Genomic DNA, 14,916 nt, shown 5'->3' on the forward strand with positions numbered 1-14,916 from the left:
AGCAGTTTTGAAATACACATTATTTATTACAGTCACCATTCTGTGCAATTGATCACTAAATCTTATTTCTCCTAATTGAAATTTGGTACATGTTGAAGAACATTTCCCCTCTTTTTATTCACTCCATCTCCTAGCCTCTGTCACATTTTCATTCGTATTAGGTAACATTAAGGTCATTATAGAAATTAACTTTTTGGTGTCCCACAACTAAATGAACATAAATAATGTTTACTTTGTTAGTAAGTTATACTAATTAGGCATAGGAAGAAATGGCAGCTGTTTTTGCCAGTAAACAAAGGATGCCCATTATTTTAAAATATTAGATATGAGTATTTTAGGTGGTAAAGTTTTAGGCCTAAAATATGTCATTGAATTTATTATCCCAGAAACCCAGCAGGTCATATTTTCTGAACATTGTAAATAACAATAGAAATTATTGACTAAAATGTTACCAGCAAGTACTATCTCACCACATGAAAACTGCATTGAAATTTTTAAATTTGTAGTTCAAATGGAAGACTCAAACAGATTCTTTTCATGGATTCAGGGAAGTGCTCATGAGGAAGCATGGTGATTGAAGCCAAAAATCTGAATTCAGGTAAATAATTCTGCCAATATGATCTCAATGGTGTAGAAAATCAGTAGTTTTGGCCATATATAGGTACTGTTCTCTGACATAGAGTACATTTATTTCAGAAATTTGTGCTAAATGTAAAATCAGTTCCCTAGTATTAAAGTTAAACTCTACAAATTATTATTACTTTACAGTATGTTGAGGAAAGGATATGTTCTATATAAAGTAACTTGAGATTTATTGTCTATTACAAAAAAAATTGTGTGAAATATATTTCACATGTACACTGTTGACATTTGTGCTTGTTGGAAAAATACTATAGATTCTACACATTTTAAATGTAGAAAGCTAAAATCCTCAGAAAGTTACAAGAATCTTTAAACGACTGTATAGCATTGAAAGTGAAAGTAAAATATGAGAATTTTCCAACTAGAGAAGCAAACGAAAGAAATCATTTAGGAAAATAATCGACTGAGAAGTAAGCGCTCCTGTTAGATATGGGTGGTCAGAGTTGCCAAATCCATGTGGGTTGCCCAACTTGCCATAAAGCAAATTTAAAAAACAGACATAAACTGCAGATGTCTGAAATGTAATATCTCCCATAAGTGAAAAGAAAGTTAAAACTTATGTTACACACAGTTATAGGACTTATTTTTTAAATGTTTAAGTCAACACAATGAGAAAAATAGGAAAAATATATATATATTACAGAGCAAAAGACTACAAGCTTGACAAGCCATATTTGAGAAAGAGCCAAATACAAACAACCTACTTAATACACAACGTATGGGTTAAATATTAAATTAGTCTCAGCTGATGAGATTAGTGAACCAAAATACTGAGCATGATTAATGTAGTTAAATACAGTGAAAAGGGAAAACAGCCCCCGACCTCAGCAGAAGGTCTAAGGCCTGGCCCCTGCCCCCCATCCCTGCCCGGAGCCCTAACCTCTGAGGCAGTCTCCAAGCCTTTGGGAGTAGCTTCTGAAGATGAGTTGGTGGTTGAATTCCTGCAGGACCACAATGTAGCCCTTGTATCCCATGCCCCTCAGACATTCAAGATGGATGAACTGGCTGAGATGCAGCAGATTGAACAGTCAAACTTCCTCCAAGCCTCCCCAGAGAGCCCCTGGTGTGGCCGACTTGGCCTTGTCTGAGAACTGGGCCCAGAGTGTCTTGCAGCTGGAGATGCTGTGGATGTAATTAGGATTGTAATGAGACAGACTGGTCCCAATCATTAATTTCTGAAGTTACAGACCCCTTGGCTGTTTCCCCCACCTGTTGGACTGAGGCATATTTGGAGCAATCAGGGGAGAAGCTGTGGTTGGGAGAGCCTAAGGGAGCAGCAGCTGCTGATTGTTGGACCATGAATGAGAAGGATCGGCAGCACATGGCCAATGACTTTGTGGCCAAAGGGGATGACCCCAAATTGGCTAATTCTGAGTACATCAGATGCCTGGGTTGACCATTCACAAGACCAGTAAACACAACTGCCCTTGATAGGGAGTTTGAACGTGCCAAGTCAGCTATAGAGTTGCAGGCTGAGTTGGAGGAGATGGCAAAACGAGATGCTGACGCTCACCCCTGGCTTTCTGACTATGATGACCTCACATCAGCTTCCTTTGATAAGGGGTACCAGTTGGAGGAGGAGAACCCCCCGCGTGATCACCCTCAGCCTTTCAAAGAAGGGCTGCAGCGACTTCAGGAGTGGGCCCTGTTGTGGGAAGTCAGGGACCCCAAACGGAGGGACCGGCTGAAGCCACGGCAGAAGAACATAAATTGTGAAGATTTCATGAGCATTTATTAGTTTCCCAAATTAATATTTTTATAATTTCTTATGCCTGTCTTTACTGTAATCTCTGAACATAAGTTGTGAAGATTTCATGGATATTTATCACTTCCCCAATCAATATTCTTGTGATTTCCTATGCCTGTCTTTACTTCAGTCTCTTAATCCCATCATCTTCATAAGCTGAGGATGTATGTCGCCTCAGGACCCTGTGATGATTGCATTAACTGCACAAATTGTTTAAACAATATGAAATCTGGGCACCTTGAAAAAAGAACAGGATAACAGCGATCGATGTTCAGGAAACAAGGGAGATAACCATTAGGTCAGGCTGCCTGAGAGCCAGGCAGAACAGAGCCATATTTCTCTTCTTTCAAAAGCAAATAGAAATATCGCTGAATTCTTTTTCTCAGCAAGGAACAGCCGTGAGAAAGAGAATATGTTCCTAGGGGGAGGTCTCTAAAATTGTCGCTCTGAGAACGTCTGTCTTTTATGGTTGCAGATAAGGGATGAAATAAGCCCGGGTCTCCCGTAGCGCTCCCAGGCCTATTAGGATGAGGAAATTCTCACCTAATAAATTTTGGTCAGACCAGTTGTCTGCTCTCAAACCCTGTCTCCTGATAAGATGTTATCAATGATAATGCATGCCCGAAACTTCATTAGCAATTTTAATTTCGCCTGGTCCTGTGATCTCACCCTGCCTCCATTTGCCTTGTAGTATTTTATTACCTCGTGAAGCATGTGATCTCCGTGACTCACACCCTATTCGTATACTGCCTCCCCTTTTGAAAATGACTAATAAAAACTTGCTGGTTTTGTGATTTGGGGGGCATCATGGAACCTGCCAACATGTGATGCCTGCCCTGGACACCCAGCTTTAAAATTTCTCTCTTTTGTACTCTCACTTTATTTCTCAGATTGGCCGACACTTAGGGAAAATAGAAAAGTACTCATGTTGAATTATCAGGGACAGGTTCCCCCGATAGTCCCTGCCAAATGCTGTGCTGCTTTTTGAGGCAGCTATGCAGCAGAATCCTAAGAATATGGAAGCTTGGCAGTACCTGGGTACCACCCAGGCAGAGAATGAACAAGAACTGTGAGCCATCAGAGCATTGCAGAGGTGTCTGGAGCTAAAGCCAGATAACCAACAGCACTGATGGCGCTGGCTGCAAGCTTTACCAATGAGCCTCTGCAGCAGCAGGCCTGTGAAACCCTGCTACACACCAGCCTGTGCCTATCTGGTGACACCTGCTGAAGAAGGGGCTGGTGGGGCAGGACTGGGCCCCAGCAAACATATCTTGGGATCTCTGTTGTCTGACTCCCTGTTTCTTGAAATGAAGGAGCTCTTCCTTGCAACTGTGCAACTGGACCCTATATCCATTGACCCCAATGTGCAGTGTGGCTTGCAGGTCCTTTTCAACCTGAGTGGAGAGCATGACAAGGCCATGAACTGCTTCACAGCTACCCTCAGTGTTCGTCCCAATGACTATTTGCTGTGGAATAGAAACCAGAGTGAAGAAGCAGTAACTGCATACCGCCAGGCCCTTGAGCTCCAGCCTGGCTGTATCCAGTCCCACTGTAACCTGGGCATCGGCTGCATCAACCTGGGGCTCACTGGCAGGCTGCAGAGCACTTTCTGGAGGCCCTGAACATGTGGAAGAAAAGCCAGAGCCCTCAGGGTGAAGGAGGTGCCATGTCAGAGAACACTTGGAGCACCCTGCGTTTCGCATTCTGTGTTAGGGCCAGAGCGACGCCTGTGGGGTGGCTGATGCCCGGGATCTGTCCACCCTCCTAACCATGTTTGGCCTGCCCCAGTGACAGTGGGATGGGCTGCCCTGTGAGTGTCTGCCTAGACAGTTCCCCCCTCTGGATGTGATGTGAGTCCCTCTCCCCAAATGCACCTACCAAGCGGGTGGGCTGATGACCATAAGTGGTAAGGCCTTTCAGAAGCTGCCTCCACATAGGGCTGGGTAGTCCGTGTTCTAGTTCCTACATAATCATAGGAAAACACGGCTTGTTTTCTCTGCGTCCTTTCATAATTGAAGGGCTGTACATCCAGCTACGGAGCTCTCTGCTCATCATTCTTGAGGATGCTTTTTGCGGAGGACCCAATGATCTAGGCTAACTGTTGTCATCAGCTGCCATTTCTGATAGGGTCTACCGCATGTGTCATGTCTCTCCTTTCCCCACTGTTACTGGGAATTGGTAATAGTTCAGTTTAAGTAGGAGCTTCATCTGCTGTGGCCTCCAATGATGACTGGGATCAGGTGTTAGGAGTTGGCCGGTCAGATGGAATTGTTTATTTGGCTCTGCAGAGCTGAGTTTTGGTAGGGGTGCTCATAGTTCTGTCATTCTTGGACCTCTCCTGGCTGAGCTCTGATTCCCTGTGAGTACGATGCTGATGCAGAAATGCTGTGTCGTCATCCCAGCAGTCCTCAGGAGCTGCCAGGGCCAACTGTTACAGAGTGTCTGGGTGTGGGGTGGGAGGAAGGTTCACTTGTGAAATGAGGCTGGGTGGGAGTGGGGAGGGACTAGATCAGATGATATCAAGAGCTCTGTTTTGGGGCCTTGGTGGGAGAACAGAGCAAGTGGGAAGGGGGTGTGATGAACGCAGCAATCCCTCCTCCTCTTAGAAGTACCTGTGAATAGGAATTGGGCTAACTCTTCTACTAGGTTGGTTCAGAGATTGCAGTCTTGCCAAATTTCTAGCAAAGAGCAGGTTCAGTGTTACCATAAGCCTTTGCTGTACCTCTTAAAATGTTTCTAGGGGAAAGCATTGGAAAGTCCCCTTCCCCCATATTGTCTTCAGAAGGTGAAAACTGAGGGAAGATGAAGGAGCAGCTTGGATTCTTCTCAATTGTCCCCTGCATGGGGAGATACACTAACCCCCAGAAATGACTGCTAAGCCTCTTGCCTTGTCTTTAGTGGCTAATGATCCGACATATATATATATGTATATTTTAACTACCATGGTCCCAAGATTCCTTTCTGAAATTTATTTTTCTTCGTAAGAATATGTATAAATGATTTACAAATAAGACTAAAATATTTGTTTAAAAAGAAAGACAAAGAAAGAAAGACACAGAAAGAAAGAAAAAGAAAGAAAGAAAGAAAAAAGAAAAGAAAGAAAGAAAGGAAGGAAGGAAGGAAGGAAAGAAAGAAAAGAAAGAAAGAAAGCAGCCAGGCACGGTGGCTCATGCCTGTAATCCTAGCACTTTGGGAGGCCAAGGCAGGCGGATCATGAGGTCAGGAGTTCAAGGCCAGCCTGGCCAACATAGTGAAACCCTGTCTCTACTAAAAATACGAAAAATTAGCCGGGTGTGGTGGTGGGCGCCTGCAATCCCAGCTACTACAGAGGCTGAGGCAGGAGAATCACTTGAACCTGTGAGGCAGAGGTTGCAGTGAGCCAAGATTGCACCATTGCACTCCAGCCCAGGTGACACTCCAAGACTCCATCTCAAAAAAAGAAAACGTAAAACAAATACATATATCTATGAAGACTAGAATGCTAGAATGAGAAGGAATAGGACAAATTTCTTTTTTTACGGGATATATTAAAATAATTTGAATAATGCCTTTAAGAGTTGGTGGTTTGTAAGTTTCTACACTGAAAACCTGACATAAATGCTTGAATTCAGAAATGCAGTGTGTCAAAAAGTGAAAAAAAAAATTACTTAAAAGAAATAAGCTGGATAACACCAAAGAGAAGAAAAATACTAAAAATCAGTGTAATGATGAGAGCAAAATTTCTACAGCTTTTATAAATCTCAAAACATAAATAGGAATAGTGCTAAGAGAAATTATTTATTAAAGCTAGAAGTAGATACTAGGCTAAAATACCTTTAACAAAAAAGGGTAAATTAAAATATATTTTTAAAACCCTGAGTGATTTGTTTACCAATAGGAGCTTTTTAAAAGTGTACTTCAAGAAGAAAAAATAATGTTTTGTGTATAAGATTAAAAATGAAAGTGTGGCCAGACTCGGTGGCTCACACTTGTAATCCCAGCACTTTGGGAGGCTGAGGCAGGTGGATCACGAGGTCGAGATCAAGACCAGCCTGACCAACATGGTGAAACCCGTCTCTACTAAAATACAAAAATTAGCCACACATGATGGTACGCGCTTTTAATTCCAGCTACTCAGGAGGCTGAGGCAGGAGAATCGCTTGAACCCAGGAGGCAGAGGTTGCAGTGAGTGGAGATCACGCCACTGCACTCCAGCCTGGGCAACAGAACGAGACTCCATCTCAAAAAAAAAAAAAAGAAAAAAAGTGTAAGAGACTTGTTTTGGAAATATCAAACCCTGATGGACATTGAACTAAAGAAATTAGACTTTGGCAGCATCGAGTAAACTATTTAAATATAATGCAATTGCTATTTAATTGATTGCATTTAAGTCAGTTAACAAATCCTGTGCTATTTGCATAGTTTAACTGGTGGCAGAAAAATCTATTTCTCTTCGGAAGATTTTTGTCCCAGTACAACCTTGTTAAAAACGGGTGGGGCACTTTGATAGAAATATTTTTTAGGATATTGATGATTCTTCCGTCAGGACTGATTTGTACCAAAAGACAGACAGTGGCACAGAGAGTGACCAGAGGCATCTGGACATCCTGGATGACTGGGCCATGAACCCATCACGTGCTTAAGGAGGATGAAGTAATAATGTCCACTGAGTACATGACCACAGAGCAACTCACCAGAAGACACAGGCTGGTCTGCGTGGCCCTTTTCTCTGGGGAGGCTCTTGGGGAACGGCTGGTGTTGCAAAGGCTCCGGTATCACCTCTCATGCCTGAACAAGAGAATGACCACGTACATACTGGAGAGCAGCATGATTCCTACAAAGAAAATATTCTGAAATAATATTAGAATAAAAAACAGTCCCCTGAGAATGGAGCTCATTGGAGAAAGTGAGCAGAAGTCACTGACACTCGGTAAATTGAATTGGTCTGGGTCACACTGAAACAAGCTACAGTGCAGATGATCATGCTACTACTGGAAGATAATTTATGTTTTTGTTAAGTCTCACCTACCACAAGATGCTAGGGCTGACGGTGGTGGCCTGGAGCATGCTCAGGAGGCAGGTGGTGGTGACGGCCAGACCCCTCATCACCTTGTTCATGTAGAATAGTGCTTGACATTTGAGGTCCTCCCAAAAATTCAGTGACTCAAACACTGTCTAAAGAGAAAAAAATCCACTACAGTGGGGTGCGTCATTGAGTGAACAAAAGTCAAGTGACAGGTGATCAGGTCGTGCTTCGGCCTGTGATCCAGGAGTGTGAAGATGAAGAAGAAAAGGAGAAAGGTGTTGACTGGGACTGCAACGTCAGCTTGAAAATAACGTGTTCTTAATAATGAACTTTATGTATTTTTCATGTTTTACTTTTTTTTTTTTTTCAAGACAGGGTCTTGGTCTGTCACCCTGGCTGAAGTGCAGTGGTACAATAATAACTCATTGCATTCTGGACCCCCTGGGCTTAAGTGGCCGCCTGCCTCCCTCTCCCAAACAGCCAGGATTCCAGGTGAAGCTAACTGTAGTGCTGTTGGAGTCTCGCGATGCTGCCAGGCTTGTCTTGAGCTCTTGGCCTAAAGTGATTCTCTTACCTTGGCCCCCCAAAGCACTAGAATTACAGGTGTGAGCTACTTCACCTGGCCAGAAACTGGCTTTGTACATCAGAAAAATCCCAAAAGATCTCACATCATCATTGTTAATTCTGCATTAGTGAAAATTATCACAAATCACTTTTTTTTTTTTTTTTTTGAGACGGAGTCTCCCTCTGTGGCCCAGGCTGGAGTGCAGTGGCGCGATCTCAGCTCACTGCAAGCTCCGCCTCCCGGGTTCCCGCCATTCTCCTGCCTCAGCCTCCCGAGTAGCTGGGATTACAGGCACCCGCCACCACACCTGGTTAATTTTTGGTATTTTTAGTAGAGACGGGGTTTCACTATGTCAGCCAGGATGGTCTCGATCTCCTGACCTCGTGATCCACCCGCCTCGGCCTCTCAAAGTGCTGGGATTACAGGCTTGAGCCACCGCGCCCGGCCACAAATCACTTTTATTGTTTTACCCTCTTAATCTTGATAAGCCGTATCTCATATAAATTATTGATAATCCAGCCTCTGCATTATTTTCTACACCAATTAGTATATGAAATACCAACACATTTCTTATAAGATGCATACTATGTATCTGTCTATTCCCGGGTATAGTTACCCATGGTACCTGAGCATCCCTCTTTAGAAATTGTATCTTTTTTTTTTTTTTTTGAGACGGAGTCTCGCTCTGTCGCCCAGGCTGGAGTGCAGTGGCCGGATCTCAGCTCACCGCAAGCTCCGCCTCCCGGGTTCACGCCATTCTCCTGCCTCAGCCAAGAGTAGCTGGACTATAGGCGCTATAGTAGCTGGGACTACAGGCGCCGCCACCTCGCCTGGCTAGTTTTTTTTTTGTATTTTTTAGTAGAGACGGGTTTTCACCGTGTTAGCCAGGATGGTCTTGATCTCCTGACCTCGTGATCCGCCCGTCTCGGCCTCCCAAAGTGCTGGGATTACAGGCTGAGCCACCGCTCCCGGCCTAGAAATTGTATCTTTGTTCTGCATTCTCATTTTATATTTATCACATTGATGCTACAAATTAAAAAAAAAAAGACCCAATCATATGTGCACAGTGCAACTGAATAAAATGTATGCTAATAGGAAAAGAATCACCAAAACAATTGAAAAAGTAATATCTAGTTGTCTTTCTGATATGCTGACCTTTCAATGCTTTTAATTCTTTGTCTCTCACACTTTGAATCTTTGTGATTAGACGTTTGAACCTACCATAGTAATTCAGGATAGTATCCTTATTTTTCGCCAATAAATTAGCAATTTTGATCCCATGTGCAGCTTCTCATACCCATTGCCATGAAGTGTATATTTGCTGTATCTGAGAATTAGAACATGGACACCTTTGGAGGGCATTACTGTGCTTACCAAACCCTATTAGCTGTATCACATAAAAATGGCTCTGGCTCTCTTACAGTTTAGTTTCCATCTCAAAAATAAATATTCTACATCTCAACAGAGGACCCCCAATGTCCAGCTGTGAATTGTCAAGAGAATAACACTAGTTGTAATCACTTTATGACAACCATAAAGTTGCATCAAAATGATCAAATGTTGATCCTTTTCTTGAGATTCCACTTAATAGAGAGATCCCCTCTTTTGCTTTGAAAACACTTATTTCTCCAATAATAAAGGTAATTTCCCTCTAGTTTTGTTAGGATACCCATAATATCAGAACACCTGGCATAATTTCACTGAGCAATTTTGAAATTACTCTCTAATGTTATTGGCCAAGATGCAGGCATAATTGTTTTATCAAATTAGTGATTAGAACAAGTCAACTTAATGACACAAAAAATTAGAAAACCATTCCACACCACTCAGTTTTTTCTGAGATGACAGCTGTCAAAATTATATTTTAAAGGTCACTTATCACAGTGCCATCCCATGTATGTATGGAGCAATAGATGATAGATTAGATAGATGTAGATATCTCAATGCAGAAATGGCGACAATTAGTATTTTTGCCTCTTACTCAGAAATTAATGGTTAAGGTAGAAAATTTCTCTAAAACAACCTCATATGTATGAGCTAATCATTTCAACCTCATATGTTGAAATGATTGTTAATAATTCTTCAAAATCTTAGTAAAGGAACACACTTCCAGAACCAAACAACGGACAGTTCCATGAACATGCACCTTTACCCTCAGCACAACTTGATTTTGCTGTCATGATAAAACCAGGAAAAGAGCCAGGATATCATCGATTTAAAGGCTTAATGGTCTCTCTTTGGAGGAGTATAGCTCCAGTAAAAGAATACTTGGACTTGGACTATTAATATATGTGCAATTATTTATAAACTACATGTCCACATAATTTCGTTAATAAAACACATGTAAGCCATATAACAAAAAGAGATAAAATAGGAAATCTGATGTTTTATTCTCTTACCCTAAGATATATTTAGCTCACCCCACGTATTTCACACCCTTCTCTCTACAAGTAACCATCACATGCTGAAAAATACTTTATCTGCTGAATCACCAGATGGAGTCCCTCCAACAAGTCTCTTGAGGTCATTGGTGTTGAGACTACACAAGAAAGGATCACAATACTGTGGATTAGAATTGACAGCTAAAGTGTATTTATTTTCATTATTTCTTTTGGAAATTTATCTCTCAGAATCTAACTGCTGATCATTGTCAAAGACATGTGTGTGCACCCAAAAGTCATTTGTCATTTATTTAAATTTTAAAGTTCATTTTCTGTCCTATTTTTTACTTGATGAATCTGGCAACTTCACTACGAATCCCAGGATTTGCAATAATATGGTACTGACCTGGGAGAAACAATATAGAAGAACATAAGCAGAGAGCGTATCTCTAGGTGGATCACAGTGCAAAGGACTATTGGGTCTTACATGATACGTTGAAAACTGATCAATTTAATGCACATCTCAGCCCTCCCTATGGGAAGTGACAGCCATGGGTGGCTGGGTCTGAGGGTGAAGCTCCCAAGCCCTCTCAGGAAACAGATAATGCAGATCAAGTTCATCCTCACGTTGGCTTTTACCTCAGACTATTCGAAGTATTGTAAGTCCCAGGTATTTATGTAATTATGAATAATGATGGAAAAAATTTACCATTAAATGAACAAGACACAAAAGACTGATGATAAAATCTGTGAGCTTAATCGACACATCTGAAGAAAAGAGGAGCGTACTAGAATGAAAAAGCCATTTACATAAATCCAGAAGCAATTTTACATGCAACTTTTACATGCAACTAATGTGTTCTTTGAAAAAAAAAAGTTTGCTGAGAACTCTCTCCTCAACTCTATTACAATATATAATTTTTACTGTTATTTGTGATAGATGGTGTCATTTTATAAATGACTGTACAGTGATCATTGTGGTCATTTAAGAATATAATCTTTATGATAAAAGTATCCCGTGTTTTGTTTTATTAATAAAAATGTCATTGTTATTACATGCAAGTAACAGCCAGCATTTTAAAACCTATGACTGGTCATTGATAACATAAAATGATTTTAAGAATTTCACGTTAAAAGTCAAAGAGGAGATGGCTAATGCATGCTGGGCTTAATACCTAGGTGGTGGGTTGATAGGTGCATGGGCCCAGACTCCCCTTTTCTCTGTGATTGGAGTGGATGCCAACAGTGAGGAGAAGCCAGACAGTGGGAGCAGCACTTCTGAGCCTGTGGGGGTGAGGGGGACCTCCCTGGGCCCTCCAGAGTTCAGAGATGCCTGGGTCTGCCGCTGTGGCGGCTGCGCCCAGGAGGGTGGGGCTCCTGCCTGCTCCAGCTCCCAAGAGCACAGGGATGCCCAGCTCACCGATGGGTCAACCCCCAAGAACATTTATAATTTCTCTAGAATGGCATAACCCTTCTGAAAGCTGACGGGGACCTTGGGAATCTTCTTCCAGAGGGCCCTGGTCAGGGATGTTGGCCTGGCTGTGAGACAGACAACCTCCTACCCTCCCTGTGCCTCCTGGGCCAAGATATGGAAACCTCACCACGATGCCCTGCCAGTGGCAACAGGCCAAGGACGGGGTCCGCGTGGGAGGCGCAAGCGGTTCTGGGGCTCCCAGGAGAATTTAGAACTTCCTGCAGACAGATGCCTCTTTTCTTCACTTGTGGTCCAACTGATATACCGGATGGCGAGATAAACCGTACGTTTTAATTTTTACGTATTTTTTTCATTATATGCAAAATGTATATTTAAACAATCAGACACTGGATTTGAAGGGAAAAGTATTTGAGGTTCATTCTTTTCTTTCAAATGTCATTTAGTCCTGTGTATGAACAGATTCACCCTATGTGTAGCAACTATGTAGATAAAAGAGTTATGAAATTGTTTTTGGTTTTACAATGCTATATTAAAAACATTAAAATTCACCAATCAAACAATCTATGCAAGGGTATTATGTTTTTTTTGTTATTGTTGTCAAAGTCCTGAAATACAGAGATAAGAGCCGAGTGAGTAGCCACTGGTAGAGAAACAGTCTTCACAGGGCCAGTATTTTTCTGCCCCATCTCATCTGGCTGCTGATCAACACGTGTCATTTAGTACAAACAAGCACACAAAAACAGTAATATGCTTGTGTGCCTACCCCAGATGCTTTATGTGCAATAATGGAATGAGGAAGGGGAAGATAAGAGAATGGAGAAAAGGATACTGTACCAGTCAGAACGTGGAGTCAGAACGTGGTGAAATCACATGGTGGTTTTGTACACGAGAATGTCTGCTGGAGCTGTAGGAAGAAGTTCTAGGGGAAGGAGCAGGTGTGTTCTTAGAAGACCCTCCTGTCTGCTGCTGGACACATCACCTGTTATTTGTCCTCCATTTCCCGCTTTGCAGGTGTGACAGTTTCACTGAGTAACCAGTCCTAAAATCCACATCTGATTTGCTTCATGGCCAAGCCCTGCCATTCGCCAGAGGCTTCCACCCCTTCATTCAGTGATGTGTGCTTCTTCCCCTTCAACTGCACCCCAGACCCATCCTAGCCTCCACCTTCAAATGCACAGAATTGTTGTTCTGTCTTGATTCAAACGTTTTTCCTGCCGCAGCAGAGCACTGAAAGTCTCTTAAGTTACAGCTTCACAACAGAGGTCCAAAGTCTGCACAGAACCAGCAAATCTGCAGCCGCAGGAGCAGCAGCACGATGAGGCAGCAGAGCTTTATTCCACGTTTTCATCACCGTTCCTACAACAGCAGTGGCAGCAGCAACAACGGCTACTACTGCTAATTGTGGTAAAAATACTTAGAATAATGATGCATCATAATAATTGTAGTTGTCGACACTTTTGGTTTATATATGATTATTTGTTATGTTCTACAATTTACTTTTAGTAATATACACATAACTTTTGTCATCAACATCAGGACCCTAAAACACCACACCTGGTGAATGAATGTCACCTATGGACCTAAGGCCTTCACCTGCTGGTGCAGGCCCTCTCACCACTCCATCTCCAGAGGATCTGGTCCACCTTCTGAGTCAATATAGTAGCCCTGACACTCACATGATCTATTTGAAGTCTTGGAAAACAACCTTCCCTTGTTAAAAATCAAAGGATGGGCCAGGTGCGGTGGCTCACGCCTGTAATCCCAGCACTTTGAGAGGCCGATGCAGGCTGATCACAAGGTCAGGAGATGGAGACCATCCTGGCTAACATGATGAAACCGCATCTCTACTAAAAATACAAAAAACTTAGCCAGGCGTGGTGGCGGGCGCCTGTAGTCCCAGCTACTCGGGAGGCTGAGGCAGGAGAATGGCGTGAACCCAGGAAGCGGAGCTTGCAGTGAGACAAGATCGCACCACTGCACTCCAGCCTGGGCGACAGAGCGAGACTCTGTCTCAAAAAAAAAAAAATCAAAGGATGGCTTCAAATTGTATTCAGCTGTTTTGTTAAATGGCAGCAGGAAGAAATTTTTCTCAACAGGTCTATTTTTATGTCACTTGCTTTCAGAGTAAGAGGTTATTTCAGACACAGTGGTTTGATTTAGTCTTTGTTGAAAATAGCCTACAAACAACAAAAAGGGAGGAACAGAATTTGTGTTCATGTGGAGGGCATCATCTCTACTTTTAAATAAAAAATATATATCGAACGTTGGTTTCCTAAATTAGGAAATCAACCATTTCCTCAAATTATTTCAAGTTATTCCAAGATGCTTCAGAAGCATTCTCTGGAGGCAACTGTTCCAAATGGTGAAGAGTACTAGATGGATCAGAATCTCACAGGATTCTTACTTCTATTGCAGAAGATTACTTTCCAGGACTTCAAAGGTTTAGAGAAGCTGCTTGATTTGTGTGGCTTACAGAGGTGCTTGGGCTTTGGAGTCAGGAAAAGTTAATCCTGAGGCCCAGCCCAGCCTCTTAGTAGCTGTGAGGCTTTGGACAAGTTCCTTGTCTTGGAAAGTTATATAAACCTCATCTGCAAGAAAAGGCATGATACTGATTGCAAAAATGACAGCAATTCTTCATCCCTTCCTGTATTTATGTCCTTTGTGATATGCTTTTATAGCTGCTTTCATTGAGAGGCAGAATCTGGTTCCCAAACCTTGAATCTCACTGGCCTGATTTGCCCTGGCCAATAGAAAGCTGTGAATATGACCGTGTGCCAGTTTGGGGCCGAGGCACAAAGCTCTTGAATGCTTCTGCTTTTTATTTCAGAACCCTGTCATCTCCATGATAACAAGTCCCTGTTAGCCTGCTAGAGGATGAGATACTATAGGGGAGAAACCAAAGTGCCACAGTTGACAGGCAGCTCACCCTCAGAAGCAGCATTGCCTAGTCAAGCAGCAGCTGACCACACGTGCCTGAAAGGGCCCGGCTGAGACCAAAAGAATGGCTCACCTGAGCCCAGCCTAAAAGGTGGACCAGCTCAATCTAATAAGTTTTGGGGAGTTTTACTGTGAAGCAGTAGGTAATATGTACACCTAGCGCAGACAGGGTGCCAGGATTCAATGACATGTTGATGACAAGTT

General features: G+C 42.5%; 1 pseudogene; it reads left to right on the forward strand.

The window, feature by feature from the left end:
* Positions 1-28: 28 nt before the first annotated feature.
* On the forward strand, positions 29-13,801 carry LOC102145193 (peroxisomal targeting signal 1 receptor-like; annotated as a pseudogene).
* The last annotated feature ends 1,115 nt before the right edge of the window (positions 13,802-14,916 follow it).

The sequence above is a fragment of the Macaca fascicularis genome, chromosome 1 (assembly GCF_037993035.2).
Source record: "Macaca fascicularis isolate 582-1 chromosome 1, T2T-MFA8v1.1".
NCBI lineage: Eukaryota > Metazoa > Chordata > Mammalia > Primates > Cercopithecidae > Macaca > Macaca fascicularis.